This window comes from Pipistrellus kuhlii, unplaced genomic scaffold (genome assembly GCF_014108245.1).
Source record: "Pipistrellus kuhlii isolate mPipKuh1 unplaced genomic scaffold, mPipKuh1.p scaffold_m20_p_3, whole genome shotgun sequence".
Lineage (NCBI taxonomy): Eukaryota > Metazoa > Chordata > Mammalia > Chiroptera > Vespertilionidae > Pipistrellus > Pipistrellus kuhlii.
Genome location: NW_023425529.1, coordinates 5,417,050 through 5,435,127, shown reverse-complemented (window position 1 = coordinate 5,435,127; position 18,078 = coordinate 5,417,050). Strand labels below are relative to the sequence as shown.

Sequence of the window (18,078 nt, the reverse complement as noted above, 5' to 3'; positions counted from 1 at the left end):
TGCAGAGAGACAATCCCCGGACCTCGCAGAAGACGGGTGAAATGGGAAGAACAGAGGAGGGAGAAGGCCTTCACAGACGGAGCAGAGGACACGACCTCTCGCCCTAGTCTATAATCAGAAACTCCTGGGACTTACAAGGAATTAAAAACCCAACAGACCAGGAGATCCCATCTCCATCACCTCCTAGCACAGTCACATGGGCTGCAGGTGGAGAGCGAGGTCCACAGGGAAACTCTGTAGAGCCCATGGATGCAGGCAGCTCCGACTTAAGGCTCCAGTTCCCAAGGAATGGTATTCGTTAGCTACTCCACATGGTCCTTCCCTGCCAGATCGCTCACACCCATGTGACCATGTCTGGGAGAACCATCTACCCTCCCCACCAGCCTTGGTAGGTTTCCAGAGAAATGCTCAAACCCCATTGGATTCATCGGCATCCCTAAGACTTAAGTGTCCTGCCCATCACTGTCAGGTGTCTGGTAAAGGTCTGCTGAACGAATAAATGAAATCCGATTCTCCCAAGCCTTTGGAGCTTGTGTTCAGCAAGCTGCTGGCAATAAACACCTCCTGGAGCCCATCTCCACCTACGTCAGAGTCCAGGCTGCCGTCCGCAACCCCTCTGCCACTTCTCTGAATGTTTGAAACAGGTGAGAGGCCACCGGGCTGGCGGGTGAGCACAAGAAGGAAAGCCAATAGAAGCAAAATCCCCTTAATCCAAGAATGCTGACTTCAAAAAAGGGCCCCCGGGGAGGAGACACACACCCCACAAACAAACCTCACTGGTCACTAGAATGAGCTCACTGGTCACTAAGCATGAGCAGCGGGAAATGCTGGTGATCTCAGGGGAGCGGGTGTTGGGGGCGGAAGGCACAGGGAATACGGCCACAGTTCAACCTGGCCCCAGGTCAGTGGTGCTTCATTCACCTGTACAGCGAGGGACACCCTCAGTCTGGTTGGATGAGAATGAGGCTGAAATAGGAAAATATTGAGCGACTAGCAAAGCCCCATCAAGTACCTGACAGGGTAACCCCATCTTCCGACAGCAGTCTTACTTATGCTTTTCTCTCTCCCCCTCCCATGCTCTTACCCCGCACAGGGTTTGGTAGAAAACAGATCGCAGCAAGTAGGTACTAACAAGCCAAGTGATTTAACCTGAAAAAACCTACCTACGCAATTCTCCTTCAGGAGTTACCACCCATTACAATTACATGGGGTTTTTTGTTTGTTTGTTTTTAAACAGTTCGCATATAAGAATAAAGACGACGAGCAGTAGTCGCACTTATGTGTACAAAGCATTTTTCTAGGTTTTTTTTTATTTGTTTAATTCTCAAAATAACTTATTTTTTAATCCCTATTTTATGATTAGGAAAACTAAAGCCAAAAAGATTCATTAATGGGCCAAAGGTTATACGGAGAGGGCGGGGGGAACCAGCCCTGAGAAACTGACCCTAAGAAATTGACCCCTGTAGAGGGCATCTTCCTTTTGATCTAACCCCAATCCTTTATATTGCATCTTATGAGCATCTCCTTCCCCAGAGTCCAATATATCACCAGCGTTTGCTCCTGTTCCAGGGGACAATAAAGTAGAATAGATAGAAATACAATCAGAAAGCAATAGGTGAATTTACACTTCAGAGGAAAGTAATGGTATATATCGATATTTAATACCAAAAACGGGACTCAAGTGGCACTGATATTTAAATAACATTTTCAAAGACTCCTCAAAACACTTCTTCCCTCCTTTTCCTCTCTCCATCTGCACAGGTTCGTTTCCACTCGCACAATTTATGTAAAGTTTTAAAACAGAGTCAAGGTTGGCTCGCATTTTGTGATAACGCTGGCACCTGAAATTAAACTCAGCAGGTGAAAAAAATACTCCTTCATGGATTTGACTTCTAAATGACACTCCTGTGCTCTAAAGACACATTTTAAAGAGAAGCCTCCACATTTATCAGAAGTTTCTCCAGGAAGTCAATCAACACAAGAAGAAAGGAAGGAAGAAACTAGAAGGTTGGGAATTGCATCCCACATGTGTGCAAATGACGTAGGATCACCGGTCTCTAACCTGCCTTACCTGATCGTGAAGGCCCACCTGATCGTGAATCCAGGGCCATGGTTGGCAAACTGTGGCTCGAGAGCCACATGCGGCTCTTTGGCCCCTTGAGTGTGGCTCTTCCACAAAATACCATGGCCTGGGCAAGTCTATTTTGAAGAAGTGGCATTAGAAGAAGTTTAAGTTTAAAAAATGTGGGTCTCAAAAGAAATTTCTATCGTTGTACTGCTGATATTTAGCTCTGTTAACTAATGAGTTTGCCAACCACTGACCCAAGGGTTTCAAAGTCATTGCTAACCAAGCCCCAACCTCAAATCCAACACACAACCTCTTGACCAAGCTGGTCGATTTCTCCTCCTCAACATCTACTCCACCTGTCTCCTCCCATGTGTGAACCAACAAATGTCACGTCGATAGAGAATGCTGCATGAACCAGAAAAATGATCACGCCCTCTCTTAAGCCACAAAAGGAGGATTCAAAGCTGAACACAAACTATGACTGCAAGTATCCTTCAAGCCCAGTGGGAAAAACTGTACATGCATGTATCAGCATCTCCATAACCACAGATATGGAAAAGGTATGAGCACTGAGAGTTCTCTCTATGGGTAGAAGGAGAGTCATTTCCATCCTGTGATTACATTCTTTCCTAAATCTTATACGAGGACTGTGCATGGCCTGTATAATTTAAAAGATATGTAAAAGCTTGAAACCATCACACCTTCCTGTTGCACTGTTTTGTGATTCGAAATGCCCCAGCGCAGATGTGTTGTACACGTGTGTGAGTTTTACTTGCCTGGCTAGGTGCGGTGAGTTAGCATCAGCAGGACCCTAATTGGAAATGCATACCCCGCAAGCGTGGCTGGTTGCCACTTGAAAGACTCCAGTCAGAAGCCTACACTCCAAACACAGCTCCACTCCTCCCCGCCCCACACCCAAGGCTGTCTTTTAATTAGCATCACGGATGTGCAGAAGGATTTTTCAAGAGCGTTCAAGATGTGTGGGTTGTCTAGGAACACTGCACATGAAAAGGGACTAAAAATCTACATAATGTTTCAAAAAGAAAAAAATCTAAGAAACCCTTCAGAATCACTTAGGATCCCAAACAGATCCTACGGGCACCGAACAGATCTGGGCCATGGATTTTAACTAGATCAGCTGAAGCCTTCAGTCACCTATGGTCACATCCATCTCCCTCCACTGACCTGTTCTTGCAAGGTGCTCTCCCGGTTCCTAAGAGCGATGAGATTGAGCTCATAAAACAGGTCCTACAGCAGAGGGACCCTCATGCTGGCTTTGCTGTTACCGTGACATGTGCAATTGCTAGTAAATGGCCAGCTCGTGCTCTGACCCAAGGCATCCGATCACATACACTCCTACAACGCCCCTTCTCCTCTCCGCTGGGACTGGGGAGGAATTTCATGTCTCTCCACTTCAAGTCCAGACCCAAACCTTCCTTCCCCTCCCGTCTGAACTCCCACAGTCACACATCCTGACGCTTAGCTGTGGTCTCACCATGTCCTGAGCATTCATCTCTCTTCGTGAGACTAAAACCGCCGAAGAGCAGAGGATAAGGTGTTTAAATTCTTCACGAGCCCAGCATCGAAGACAAAGGTTTACGCTTAACCATGGCTGTCCAGTGTGTGGTCCCGGACCCAGTGGCAGTGGCAGCAGAAAAGCAAACTCCTAGGCCCGGCCCCGGCCCCACTCCATCACACTCTGCATCGGGACAAAATCCCAGGTGATTCGAGTGCCCGTTACCATGTGAGAGGGCTGTCCAGGCATGCGCTGCATAAGGGCATTTCAGTCAACCACGGAGCACACACCCCTGGCATGTCACATAGCCTAGGTGTGTAACGGGCTATTCCATGGTCTTTGTGCTGATCGCCTAAGAACACATTTCTCACTATCCCCATCCCTAAGTAGGCTCATGACTGTACTAAAGCACCCAGTAAACAGCAGGTCAATACACAGAGTGCCCCCTACCCCTGCAGGGACTGCCCAGTGCCTCTGGAGAGCCATTCACCTCCAGGACTTCGGGATGGCATGTTTATTATAAACGGTTCTCTTAACAGATGGAAGCAGAGTTTCTAGAAGGAAGGGGGCCTTTTTCTAATTACACAAAAGCACCTTCTGGACTAGAGGTGGCTCTGATGACCGCCCACTCCTCCCAGGTTTGAATAATTACTGAACCACCACAGAGACATCGTTCTATCCCTCTTGTACAAAGGAAAAACTGAGACCAAGAGAGGCTAGCAACATTGATTTAGTTGTTGGAAAGGCTGGGACTCAAATGAAACATACACACACACACACACACACACACACACACACACACACACACACACACACACACTGATGCCCAGCTGTACCTGCCCAATCACTGTCCAATCAGACTGTGGTCATCGCAGCTGTGTGTGTGGCTGGCACCGGACCTAGTCCAGAAGAGGCGATCACTAAGTGTGTACTGAGTGGCCCTATGACTATCTGAGTCTCAACCAGCAGCCTCCTTGGACATTCATCACTGCACACACTACCCTCTCACACCAGCTCAGCCCACTCCTTCCTCCCAAGCACAACTGTGGAACTCCCGCTGCGTGATCAGCAAATCCCCCTTGATCCTCAACTTCCTCGCACTCCATCCTACCTCCTGTGCTTGTGTGAAGGGCCAGCTGCTGCCAGGATCCCACTTTCCCTTCCTCCCACTCCTCACTGCACGCACCCAGGCCCAGGAGGCGGCTCTGTGCCCGGCTTCCAGCTGTCTCTGGGGAATCTGGCTGACCCTCTGCCTGGGAAGACCCTCGTGCTACTGCGGCTCCCTTCCTCTCTGTCCTTGCCACTGTCGTTTGGCAATGCCTCTCATTCCCGGAAGACCTGAGCTCCCTCCACACACTCGTCTGCCTCTCCACTTTAATTCCATGACAAAAAAAAAAAAAAAAAAAAAAAAAAGCAAGCCCAATTCAAAGCATTTGTCCCTTCACATGGACCGGGGACCAGGTTTAACTTTTAGCACCTGGTGTCCTCACAAACAACACAACCTGATAATTCCAAATATCATCACCAACCCCTGCCCAGGGCCATGTGTGACCTTCCTGACTGCCATTATCCAACTTCCTCACTGTATTGTTTCAGTAAGTCCCCTTTAAACAAAAGCCAGCCGTCTGACTATATGACATGTGTAATATAGAAACAAATTCCTCACCTCACCTCAAGTAGGTCCCTGAGGCAATGGTGGACCCCAAGACATGCTATTACATGTGAGGATATGCCAGTTCACTGTTACCTTCCTCCCCTTTCTCTGCTCCCCAAGAGAAACACACAGAGGCATTTGGCCTCTCTCTCTCGGCCTGGAGCGTCTGCTTCCTAGTTCAATCTTTTTGCTGTGTCTTCAGGCAGAAAAGGTGAGGGAACTCTTTCAGCCCTCTTTTATATAAGGGCACTAATACCACTCATGAGGGCCCCATCCTCATGACATAATCACCTGTCAAAGACCTCACTCCTAATACCAACTGAGCAATAAAGGAAATAGGCTCAGGAAACAAGTTAGAGGCAAAAGAAGGGCCCTTGGAGCTTAGAAAGTCCACTTGGAAATAAGATTGGAGTGGGTGCTGGAGAACGGATATGGGGAGAGAGCCCTGCCCATCTCAAGTTTTCAAGGGCCACAATGATGAGCTATACACGTTCCAGTATCTTCTGAACCTCACAGCATCCAGCTTAAGGAAGTCAGTTTGGCCTTGGGCATGAGCATGGAATTGGAGCAGAGAACCTGGGTGGCTGGATGAACAGCACCTGAACTGGTAGGGCCCAGAGACCTGGGTGTAACTGGATCAAGAGCACTCAGGAAAGCAGACCACATTAATCAGGCCACGTGACTAGGGTCACACAGCTGGGAAGCAGGACCCTGGGGTCAACCCAAGACTCCTGACCTGCCCGAGGACCTCACCCCTCCTCATTCCAATACTGAACCACCCCCTAAATAAAGGATGCCACGTCCACACCTCCCTGACTTCCACCTGCTGCCTCCACTTCCTACCGGACTAGCCCCTACTTGTCCACATGGTGAACCTCTAAGGCACTGATCCTCAAGTGGGGGAATTTTGCCTCCCGCCCTGGGGACATGTGGCGATGTCTAGCAAATTTTGATGATCAAGACTGGGGAGGACGGGGTGCTATGAGCATCAGTAGGTAAAGGTCAGGGATGCTGATAAACATCTTCCAAGGGCAGCCCAGAACAGCCTCCCACCACAAATGATTATCTAGCTCAAAGTGCTAATAGGGCTCAGGGTGAGAAACCAGACTAAGGCACCACCAGGCCCTATTAAAGGCGTGAGCATGTTTCCATGGGGACACAGGCCCGAGAGAATGGCAGCTTCACTAGCAGGCACTTCCTCCAAAGCCACCGCCCTTGGCCCAGGGAAGTGGAAGGCATGGACCTACATCCCAGGTACTTCCCTTAATTCCCACCCTTATATTCCACCACACAACCCAGGTCCTGCTTTTTTATTTTTTTAATATATATTTTTACTGATTTCAGAAAGAAAGGGAGAAGGAAAGAGAGATAGAAACATCAATGATGAGAGAATCCTTGATTGGCTACCTCCTGCACGCCCCACACTAGGAACTGAGCCACAACCCAGGCATGTGCCCTGACCAGGAATCGAACTGTGACCTCCTGGATTCACAGGTCAGTGCTCAACCACTGAGCCACACCAGCCAGGCCCAGGACCTGCTTTTGAAGGGCAGGCATGTCAGTTTAATAGAGATGTCGACAGGCGGGTCGTGTGAATGTCACTTGGAGTGCGGAGCTCTCTTTAGGGGGTGACTCAGGTGCAGAAGCAAAAAAGGGGGAAGAGATCGAGGAGCAATCAAAAATTCCCACTTACGCCGAAATTGGTTTGGCTCAGTGGTAGAGCGTCGGTCTGCGGACTGAAAGGTCCCGGGTTCAATTCCGGTCAAGGGCATGTACCTTGGTTGCGGGCACATCCCCGGTAGGGGGTGCGCAAGAGGCAGCTGGTCAATGTTTCTCTCTCATCGACGTTTCTAGCTATTTCTCTCCCTTCTTCTCTGTAAAATATCAATAAAATATATTTTTTTTTAAAAAATTCCCACTTACAGCATTAACCTTGTTGACTATGCCTCGCCAGACAGATCTTTACTGCAAATGGATCTTTCCTGAGGATGCGCGCGGTTACTGGGGTCGGCCTATGGCTCCGGAAGGCTGATTGTCACCGTTTCCTCCTGAATGCTAAATCAGCTCCTAATCACATCTACTCGGCCCCCGTGGGGAGCGTGTCGGTCCCCGTTCTTTGGATTTTCATTCTGGAAAAGGATGACTTAAGCAGGCATGCCGCACATTTCCATTCTGCTTAAGCAAACACTCAGTAAGCATTTAACAAGGGCGGCTGCCTCCACACGCACTCCAGTCCTCCCCACGTGTCTAACTCGCTGAGTCTGCTGAGTCTATTCTTCCTCCACATTCCACGGCCCTGGTAGCACACGGCAAAGAGAAGGCAGCGACGTCTTCCCCTTTTCTCTCCTTGCCGTTCACCCCTTTCCACATGGCACATGCTCCCTGGGCTCCTACCCTATTTCCAGGCACGGAGCTTGGGGCGGGAGACACAGAGGTAGGTGCCACCTGCCCTTGCAGAGCCTTTTGAGAATGCAGGCACGGACAGAGAGACCAGGGCACGGTGACCATGCACACAAGGTGGGACTGGGGGAGATATGGTTCTCAGGAGGAAACATCGGAGCTGAGTCAACAGCCAAGGAGGGTGGCACAATGCCCAGAGGCTGGGAACGCAAGCGAGGTCCTCCCTGGTGGAGGGAACCACTAGGAAAAAATGCAAGGGCAGGCCTGGCCCCAGGGAGCAGCCGACTGCCACTCCTTCCAGAGTCAAATTAGGAGATTGATGGTATAGGGCCAGGCGTCTTCAAACTACGGCCCGCGGGCCACATGCGGCCCGCAGAGGAGTCTGATCCGGCCCGCCAGGTTTTTTGGGCAGTGAGCGCAGCCGAGGTGTTACAGTAGGAATTAGTAGTTCATATAGTCCGGCCCTCCAGCTCTCTGAGGGACCGTGATCTGGCCCCCACTTTAAAAAGTTTGAGGACCCCTGGTATAGGGGAACAAGACCAGCATGACCTTGAATGCCAAGTGAAGGAGAACTTGTACTTCATTCCACAGCCCCTGGGCAACTATTGAAGATTTCTGAGCAAGAATTACAGCCTATGTATTTAAGAAAACTAACAACTCTGCGAGGGGGTGAAGCTAGAGGGAAAACGCAGCCCAGAGGCCAGCCCAACTGAGTCTGGAGGCAGACACAGCTGGGAGCCATCCCAGGTGCAATATTGGTCCTTGTTTTGGCGGGTATTTATTGTTGCCACAATGCTGTTTTTGGTCCATAGGGTGCAATGGATGGAATGTTTGAGTGTCCCCCAAATTCCTATGTCGAAATCTTAATCCCCAATTTGATGGTGTTAGGAGGTGGTCTTTGAAATGTAGTTAGGGCATGAGGGTGGGGCCCCAGGAATGGAATTAGTGCCCTTATGAAAGGGACTCTTTCTGCTGTGTGAGGACAAGGGAGAAGTTGGCACTTCACAAGCCAGAACAGGGTCCTCGCCAGAACCCAGCTCTGGTCTCAGCTCTGCAGGCTCAGAGCTGTGAGGAATAAATGTGTTGTTGATAAGTCACCCAGCCTTTAGTGTCCCGTTCTGCAGCCCGAACAGACCAAACCTGTGAGGCCACAGGGTGCTGAGGACTGGCCTCCAGCCACAGGAGATGGGTCGCAGCTGTTCCGTGTGAGAAACAACACTGTCCTCCTTTGCCAGGGGCTGGTTTGGGGATGGGGTGTGGCCCAGGCCTGGTCACAAGCTGCAGTGGAAGGAAAAGTCCCAGTGTCACCCCAAAGCCATAGGTGGGGTTATCATGAAGGAAATTCCCCTTGTAGACAGACAGAAACATGATTTGCCTCAGGTCATAGAAAAAGTCTCTGAAATCATAGAATACATACAGTGATGGCCCTCAACTGTCAGACTTTAACCCTATTCAATGTTCCCCTCATTTAGACCACACAAATATCCTCATGATTAAACAAGAATGGATTTTTCCTTTTACTCAGTGAAATTCGCAGAACATAGTACTAACCATTTAAACATGTATAATTCAGTGGAAGTTAGTGCATCTGTAATGTGCAATCACCACCTTGTCAAACTCCAAAAAATGTTCACCTCTCAAAAAGAAAAAGAAAATCCACTCCCTACCCGTATTCCCTGGCAAGCACCAATTTGCTTCCTGTCTCTATGGATTCATCAATCCTAAATATTTCCTCTAAGTGGAAACATACATTAGATGGCCTTTTGTGCCCAGCTTCTCTCACTTCACATGATGCTGTTGAGGTTCCACCATGTTCTAGCATGTAGCCCAATGCCATTCCTTTTTCCTGGCTGGGTAACATGCCACTGAATGGACATAAGGCTTTTATTTACTCATTCACCAGTTGATGGACATTCGGCTGAGTTCCACCTTTGGGCTACTGTGAGTAGCGCTACTATGAACATTTGTGTACAAGTGTTCGTTTGAGAAGGACTGCTTTCTGAAGGTTATCTATACGGCCTCCTGCTCTACACCGTAAGGGCGGACCTTTAAAGGTGGTTTTAAATTTGTAGAACCCGGCACCTGAGGAGCCCAAGCAATAGTAGCGATTGCAGTGATGGTGGCAACCGTCTACCACGTGCCTGGCTCTCTGCTGGGCAGATGACAACACATCTCAGTCCATCTTCTCGAGACTCCTGATATGGCGCATGATTCTTCCACAGAGAAGACAACCAAGGCTCAACCAGGGTTAAACACCACACCACACATTACACACGCAGTATGGAGGAGAATCAGAATTAAACACGGAAGCCCTGGTCGGGTGGCTCAGTAGGTTGGAGCATTGTCTTGCATACCAAAAAGGTTGTGGGTTCAATCCCCGGTTGGGGTGCCTACGGAAGGCAACCAACTGGTGTTTCTTTTCACATGGATATTCCTCCCTCCCTCTATCCTTTTCTCTCTCAAATCAATGACCATATCCTCGGGTGAGGACTTAAAAAAAATTAAACACAGTGGAAAGGTGCCCGGCATGAGCAGCTATATAATGATTATTAATTAATTAATCAAGTATGCAATGACAGTCTGATAATGGAAACACTGAAGGCCTGGTGGGGGGTGAGAAGGTAGTCGGCCCTTTACCCATCTCGTACCGACTGCACGTCCTGGCACAGAATGCCCGGTGGGTTATTCCACTGGCTTCCTGGAGCTGCCACAGCCAAGGCCACACACTGGGCCACTTCAACAGGACACGGGTTGTCCCATAGGCTGGAGGCTAGAACTCAGATCAGGGTGTGAGCAAGGCTCGCTCCCTCCGCAGGTGCCAGGGGAGGACCCGCTCCAGGCCTGTCTCTGAGCTCCGGGTGGCCCCTCAGCGGTGGCGGTACATCAAGTCCCCACAGGGCACTCTCCTCATGTTCGCATCGGAGTCCAGATCTCCCTTCTATAAGGGCCATTGGTCATTCCAGGGCCCAACCTAATCCAGGACGACTTCATGTTAGCGAATTACATCTGTACAACTGAATTTCCAAATGTGAGCATGTTCTAAGGTGCTGGGGGCTAGAACTTCAGCTTATGGCCCTAGCTGATTTGGCTCAGTGGATAGAGCATCGGCCTGCAGACTGAAGGGTTCAATTCCTGTCAAGGGCATGTACCTCAGTTGCAGGCTCCTCCCCAGCCTGGGCCCTAGTCGGGACTGGTGCAGGAGGCAACCGATCAATGCGTTTCTTTCACATCGATGTTTCTCTCTGTGTTTCCTTCTCTCTTCCACTCTCCCTAAAAATCAATGGAAAAACATCCTGAGGTGAAGATTTAAAAAAAAACAAAACCAAATAACAGAACTTCAGCTTATGAATGTGGAGGAGGACACAACTCATCCCATCATAGTCACCTTCCCCATCTGCAAAAGTGGAGAAAGGAAAGCAGCAGGAGGCAGAGTGAGGAGGGGAATTTCAGTTCTATGGGGCCAGGGGTGCCCAGTCCCCAGAGGCCACCTGTCAATGGTCAGCAGGACTGACTGGGCCCCCGGAGGATGGACAGGGTGGCCTGGGCGCTGGCACAGGTCTCCACATCCCACCGGTGTGAGACAAGGAGCATGAAAGCGGGCTGCAGGAAGGTCTAGTTCTGGTCCTGCTCAGCCAGCGGCTCAGCGGGCGACCTGAGGGGATGGCACTCACCTTCTCTGGGCCTCAGCATCCAATCAGAGTAAGAGTGGGTTCCCTGATGGATCTCTAACACCCAGAACAGGCCTGTCTGCTCATCAGTTCCAAACCTACGGGGAGATACAAGCCCCTGCAGGGAGGCGGACCGGTTGGGCTTCTAACAATCTCCAGGTTGGAACTGTCCGCTCATGGGCCTGCCACCTGCTACTCTGGAGATTAAATTTCCAGCATCCAGGCTGGTGGGAGAAACATCAGGTAGTTCAGCGTTATCCACCTCCGCCCCCACCCCCCCCACCCCCACCCCCCGCTCCGCACAACACAGCAGACAGACAGCGGCAGCTCATCCAGTAAACAGCCCAGTTAATAAGCGTGAGTTCATTAGTCGCAGGGCTGTCAGGAGCCCCATAGCTGTGATCACACACAACGCCGTCCCCGTCTTAAAGTCAGGCTAAACGCTTGCCGTTTTTATCACCCAATTCATAACCTGGCTGTCTGGCTCCGAGAATCAACAGCCCGGTGGTTTTGGTATCCAATAAATTTGTCTTCGTCCGGGCGTTTTTCATTTCCCATGCCACTTGTCGAGAGCCGGGGAAGGCGGATTGCTCCTCTCAGAGCATTTGTTTTTCCAAATCTGTAATTTCACACTGACAGGCTCCACACACCAGTGAGGGCGACACGGGAAAGAAAGCAGAGAGCAGAGGCCCCGTTCCCAACACTGAGAAAGCTGGGGTCATGGGGGACGACCAATGTAATGGGTTTCACGTGGCCAATGTCAACGGGTCTACCTGGGATGATCCATCAACATTCACCAGCCGAAGAATTTTTATCCAACACTGACTAAGTGCCAAAGCCTGTGCTGGGTAATTTACAGGAACTATCTCATTCGTCCTCACGAGACAGCTGCCTGAAAAAAAAAAATGCCACTGTTTTATACGCACACGCAAATAAATAGACACGTTATGTTTATTTCATGTAGAACAGGGACACTGATCAAAGAAAGCCATTCTGGTTTTGTGGATAAGAGAAAGCAAGGAACTTACAGACCAAGCCCACTGGAAGCAAATATATACATACTGACTCAACAGAAAGCTTGGGGAGGGAACAGGTTTCAAATCCAACACAAAGGATCTGAATGAGGAAACTGAGGCTGAGGCAAGGGAATGACGTGTCCAAAGTCATCCAGAAAGCAAAGTGAAGTCTACACTCCCAGTTCTTGTCTTCTTGCTCTGCTGCTTCAGTTTTTATTTTCTTCTTCATCGTCATCAAACCAACACATATTTTATAAAATGTTTAACAGATCTAAACACGGAAAGATCCACGGATTGGAAGCATTCAAGATGGGAGGGAGAGAAACCCTTCAAGAAACTCCCGGTCCCAATTCAGGGAAAGAGAAGATGTTTTCCTGGAACCCAAGGAAGAGGAGGATGGGAAGTAACTGCTGATTTCTTTGGGGGTAATGAAAATAAATGTGCTAGAATTCAACAGCAGTGACTGAACACAGTCTCATGAATATGCTCAATAGATAAAACCAGTGATTATTAAAACCACTGAACTGTATATTTAAAAGGGTGAGATTGATGGTATGTGAATTATACATCAATTTAAAAAAATAACTGGTGACATCAGAACAGTCAGGGCTTAATAGCGCAGATTAGCTGCAATCAAAATAATTGATTTTAAGAAAGAGAGGAAGGGAGAGAGAGAAACATTGATGTGTGAGAGAAGCATTGATCAGTTGCCTTCTGTATGCACCCAGACCAGGGATTGAACCCACAATCTGGGTATGTGCCCTGACTGGGAACTGAATCCGCCACCTTTCCACACATGGGACAATGCTCCAACCACCTGAGCCACACCAGTATACTTGAGGGCCAGTGCATGAATACACGCACTGGTGGGGTTCCTCGGCCTGGCTGATGATTGGGGCCAGCTTACCCAGTCCCAATCAGGCTGGGGGGAGGAACTATGGGAGGTTGGCTGGCTGGAGGGAGGTTGGCTGTAGGATTGCACTGACTACCAAGGGGTAGCTCCTGCATTAAGCGTCTGACCCCTGGTGGTCAGTGTGCATCATAGCTACCAGCTGGTCATCCATCCGGTTGTCCAGTAGTAACTGTCAATTAGGCTTTTATATATATATATAATGTTTCTGTTTATATATATATATATATATATATATATATATATATATATATATATATGCTATATACAGTATATATACTATATACTAGAAGCCCAATGCACAAAAATCCATGCACTCAAAGGGATCCCTCAGCCTGGCCTGTGCCCTCTCGCGGTCCAGGACTCCTCGAGGTTTGTCCACCTGCTGTCTTAGGCCCGCTCCCCAGGGAATCAGACCTAAGCTGGCAGTCAGACATCCCTCTGGCAGCCCAGGAGCCTCAGGGGACGTCCGACTGATGGCTTACGCCCACTCCATGCCTGTCAGACTGAGGAGGTGGGAGCGGCTCCTGCCACAGCCGCTGCACTCTCAGCCATCAGCCTGGCTTGTGACTGAATGGAGCTCCCCCTATGGGAGCACACTGACCACCAGGGGGCAGCTTCTGCGTTGAGCGTCTGCCCTCTGGTGGTCAGTGTGTGTCATAATGACCGGTCATTCCCGATCATTCTGTTGTTCGGGTTGCTTTTATTATATAGGATATTCATTACTTTAAGTTTCCTGTCCATCTTGTGAATTAGGAAAGTGGGGAACGAAGATGTTAATAAAGTCACCGGATGAGTCACTGCTCAACCCGTATCTCACAGGCACACCTTGCAGCGTCCTTTCTAATGCATGGCACCACTTCCGGTGTGCACGGTCACCCCAGGCTGACAACGACACAACTGAAAATACGAAGACATTCATGGCCTCGTTGCTACAAACCTGAGATGTTTAAGGATTAAAAAACAACAACACACAATCCTCTAAAACCCATCCATGCCAACCACAGGATCAGTTAGAGGGGGGAAAAATTACCGCAATTTGTTCTTATTTACAACTAGTTTTAAGCTGTTTGTCAAACCAAACGAGCTTATCTGCCAGATGAGGTCCCAATTTCACAAGTTAATTAGCGGCTGGCGAACAGAAAGGGTCGCCCTGGTGATTTAATAATCGGGCCCTGACTCTTGTCAAAGCCCCTTCAAAAACCAGCTGCCAGGGGAGAAGGGAGGTGCTATCTGATCTCATCTGGGCAGGGAGTCTGCGCCACCACGGGGCAGGACCCCGGACACGCTGTATGAAGTTGCCACAACCGGGGCAGGATGGCAGGGCACAGGGATGTGCCCGGGGCTGGACGCCACGCGGCTGTACATTGCCTGGAGACCAACGCTCACAGCCTCCTTTTGTTTATTGCTTTTACTCCAGTCGATACCAAAGACGCGCTTTTCAATGAAAACTCGGTGTCATTAGGAAATGAGGAATTCCTGGCCATAAGCAGGATGAACTATCCCGATGCCAGGGGGAGGATAGGGAAGGTGTCTTCTAATAAGACCCTCATTAGGAGGAAGACTGGCTTTTTACCATCACATGTATTACATCATGCAAAGGAACACCACGGCCCTCGTTCAAGTGTGTTAACTGGAATAATGAAGCATCCCCAATACATTTCCCTCCAAATTGCTCCGCCATGAGCTATCAAGGCCAGGTTCAATATCACGGCCCTGCAGCCAAAGGAGGAATTGGTCACATTCCGTCACAGTCGCCGCCTCTGGAATTCCATTTCAGACGCCCCAAAGCTGGGAGAGGTCACCCGGGGGGCGGGGGCTCCTTCTAGGAGATGGTATGAAATATTCTGACCTTACAAAGAGGCACCAGGAAGGGGGGGGAGCGAAACTCTCTCTACTCCCTCCAGAGGACTGAGCATTCTCCTCTTTCTAGATCCTTCTCTCCTTTGTGCAGATCATTTACTTTAGGCCTCACTTCTCAGGTCCTCAGCAAGAGCCCCCTTTCCTGCTGCTAAGGTGCAAGGTGAATGAATTAGCATATTTTTTCCCGGGGGAGCTGAGAGGGTGGAGGGGAATGGAGGGTGAGCCCCCTGCAGACAGGGGCTTGCTTCTTCCTAAGTGCAGTAAATGGAGGAGTGTATTTTTTACCCCATTTTAAACCAGGGCTAGAGAAGACTTCTGAAACCTGACTCACCGGTTAATCCAAACCTCGGGGGAGGCACCGGAGCGGCTGGTTTCAGGATAAGGGGCAATAGGGAGGCTGGTGACCTAAATCCAAGAGGTGACATTGTTCATTGTCAGCAAGAAGGGAGGGCAAGTGAGAGTCCAAGGGGCATGTGTGTGTGTGTGTGTATGTGTGTAATGCTCTTCTGAAAGGGCAGGTCTTCATGGTGAAGTCTCAATGCCTCTGAAATGTCTTTGCATTTCTAGAATTCGAGGCCAGATACAAAAAACAATGTCCATTTCAAAACCAAACAAAAGCCATTTTATGACTGGCCTTTTGGAATGCCCTTCCTCCAGTTAACTCCTCATCGTCCTTCCAGACCACACTCAATAGTCACCTCCTCCATGAAGCCTTCCCCAACAGGCAGAGGAAATCTGTGTTGCCCGGCCAGTGCGGCTCATGGTTGAGTGTCAACCCACAAACTAAGAGGTCCCTGGTTCAATTTTAGATCGGGGCGCATGCCCAAGTTGTGGGCTCGATTCCCAGTAAGGGGCATGTTTCTAGCTCGCTCTCTCCCTCTCCTTCCTATCTCTCTAAAAATCAATAAAAATATATTTTTTAAAAAGAAAAGAAAACCAGTGTTTGGAAACCTTCACACCTGAGTTCAGAAGGATGCGGTGAGAAAGTTATTTCCTCCCTTTCACCCTCACTAGGGGCGCTGGCACGTGCTCACAGCCCTCGACTACCTGACAAGGGAACTGGGAACTCTGCTTTGCACAGGAGCCGGAGGTCAGCGTGGTTTGGTTCCTCGGGTCCCTGGCCACTTGAGAGTGGTATCGATTTCTCCACTCCATAAACGTATTCACGTAGTAACTAGGTCTTAGGAAGAGGAGATAGACGTGGGACAGGAGATGGGCATGACAGCGCCCGATTGTAAACTCCAGGAGGGTAGGGACCCCGTATGAGGACATGAATCCAAGAGGTGACATTGTTCATCATCAGCAAGCATTAAACACACACACACACACACACACACACACACACACACGCCTCTCGGACTCTCACTTGCCCTCCCTTCTTGCTGATGATGAACAATGTCACCTCTTGGATTCCGGTCCTCACAACCAAAGCCACCCTAACTGATACACACTGCTCACAGCACCTTATCATTAGGCTGCAGGGCGCTGTGTGGATACGTTTCTTATGCGCAAAATATGCTACTAAGATGAATATACTGACAATATAATCAATAAATAATAATAGCCCAGTCCGTGTGGCTCAGTGGTTGAACGTCGACCTATGAACCAGGAGGTTGCGGTTCAATTTCTGATCCGGGCACATGCCCGGGTTGTAGGCTCGATCCCCATGTGCCATGCACTTGGCGTGGCACCTGGAGCTCAGCCTCCATCACTATTTATGGGGGGAAACCGAGATGTGGGGACCCTGCAATAACACAGCAGGAAATTAAACCACGTCTCCCTACTCCAAGTCCAAAATATGCTCAACCTTGAAACTCTATACCAAGCGTGTCAGACTCCCAGCCAGCGGGCTGCACGCCTCGTTTAACTCGGCTGAGCATCTGACAGGCCTGCTCTATACCAAACTGCCCCCATGGCAATTGATATTTATTAAGGGAATAAAAAAAATTAAAAGAAATAAAATAAGCAAAGATGGTTGTTTCTGTGGAAGTTTTCGCCACTCCACAGAAATACTGAAAATGACCCCCACCCGGAGATGCCCAGCTATCTTTCCAGCTTCAAAACGATGCTGAAAGACCAAGGCATGCCACGCTGGAAGCTGACGGAGGTTTACATTCACCCTGCCTGCCCATCACAAAGGCCGAAAAACTCACATCCTGAGAGCCACTCCACTATTCTGACACGCAGCTTCCAGAGTTCAGCGAGATGTGAGATATAATTGACAGGTATTTCCAGAAGCTGTTTTGAGCTATTTTTGCAGCGATGCCTACGCAGAATATTTATTTGGAAGACTTCAGACATTTCCCATCTTCTTTTTTCCTTGTTTTGCTTTCCAACTTCCACAGGCACATCAGGTTCAAACTCTACCAACAACCACAGCAATGACCTTCTTTCCACCTCCACCAACTTCCCTCTGGACTCCCTGAGGAGAGGGCTCTGTTTTGTAGCTTGTCTGAGCTAGAAAGACAAGACTTTAAAAGGAAGAAAGAAATGGCTTTTTTAGAAGTAGATGAGAGAAGCTACTGACTGTCAGAGGTCCAATTAAGAAGTTGATGTGCTCTACTCTGGCCGGTTTGGCTCATGGGTCAGAGCAGCGGTCGGCAAACTATGGCTCACGAGCCACATGCGGCTCTTCGGCCCCTTGAGTGTGGCTCTTCCACAAAATACCATGGTCTGGGTGAGTCTATTTGGAAGAAGTGGTATTAGAAGTTTAAGTTTAAAAAATTTGGCTCTCAAAAAAAATTTCAATCATTGTACTGTTGATATGTGGCTCTGCTGACTAATGAGTTTGCCGACCACTGGGTTAGAGTGTTGGCCCTCAAACTGAAGGGTCTCCAGTTTGATTCCAGCAAAGGGCATGTACCTCAGTTGTAGGCTAGATCCCTGGCATAGTTGTGGTCTCTGCAGGAAAAAACCGATTGATGTGTATCTCACATCAATGTTTCTCTCTCTCTCTCCTCCCCCATTCTCCCTTCAATTCTCT

The 18,078-nt window shown here is 49.2% G+C and overlaps 1 protein-coding gene across 1 annotated transcript in view; it reads right to left on the bottom strand.

The window, feature by feature from the left end:
- LARGE1 (LARGE xylosyl- and glucuronyltransferase 1) overlaps positions 1-18,078 on the bottom strand; it is a 382,199-nt gene that overhangs the window by 272,529 nt on the left and 91,592 nt on the right. The window lies entirely within an intron of this gene.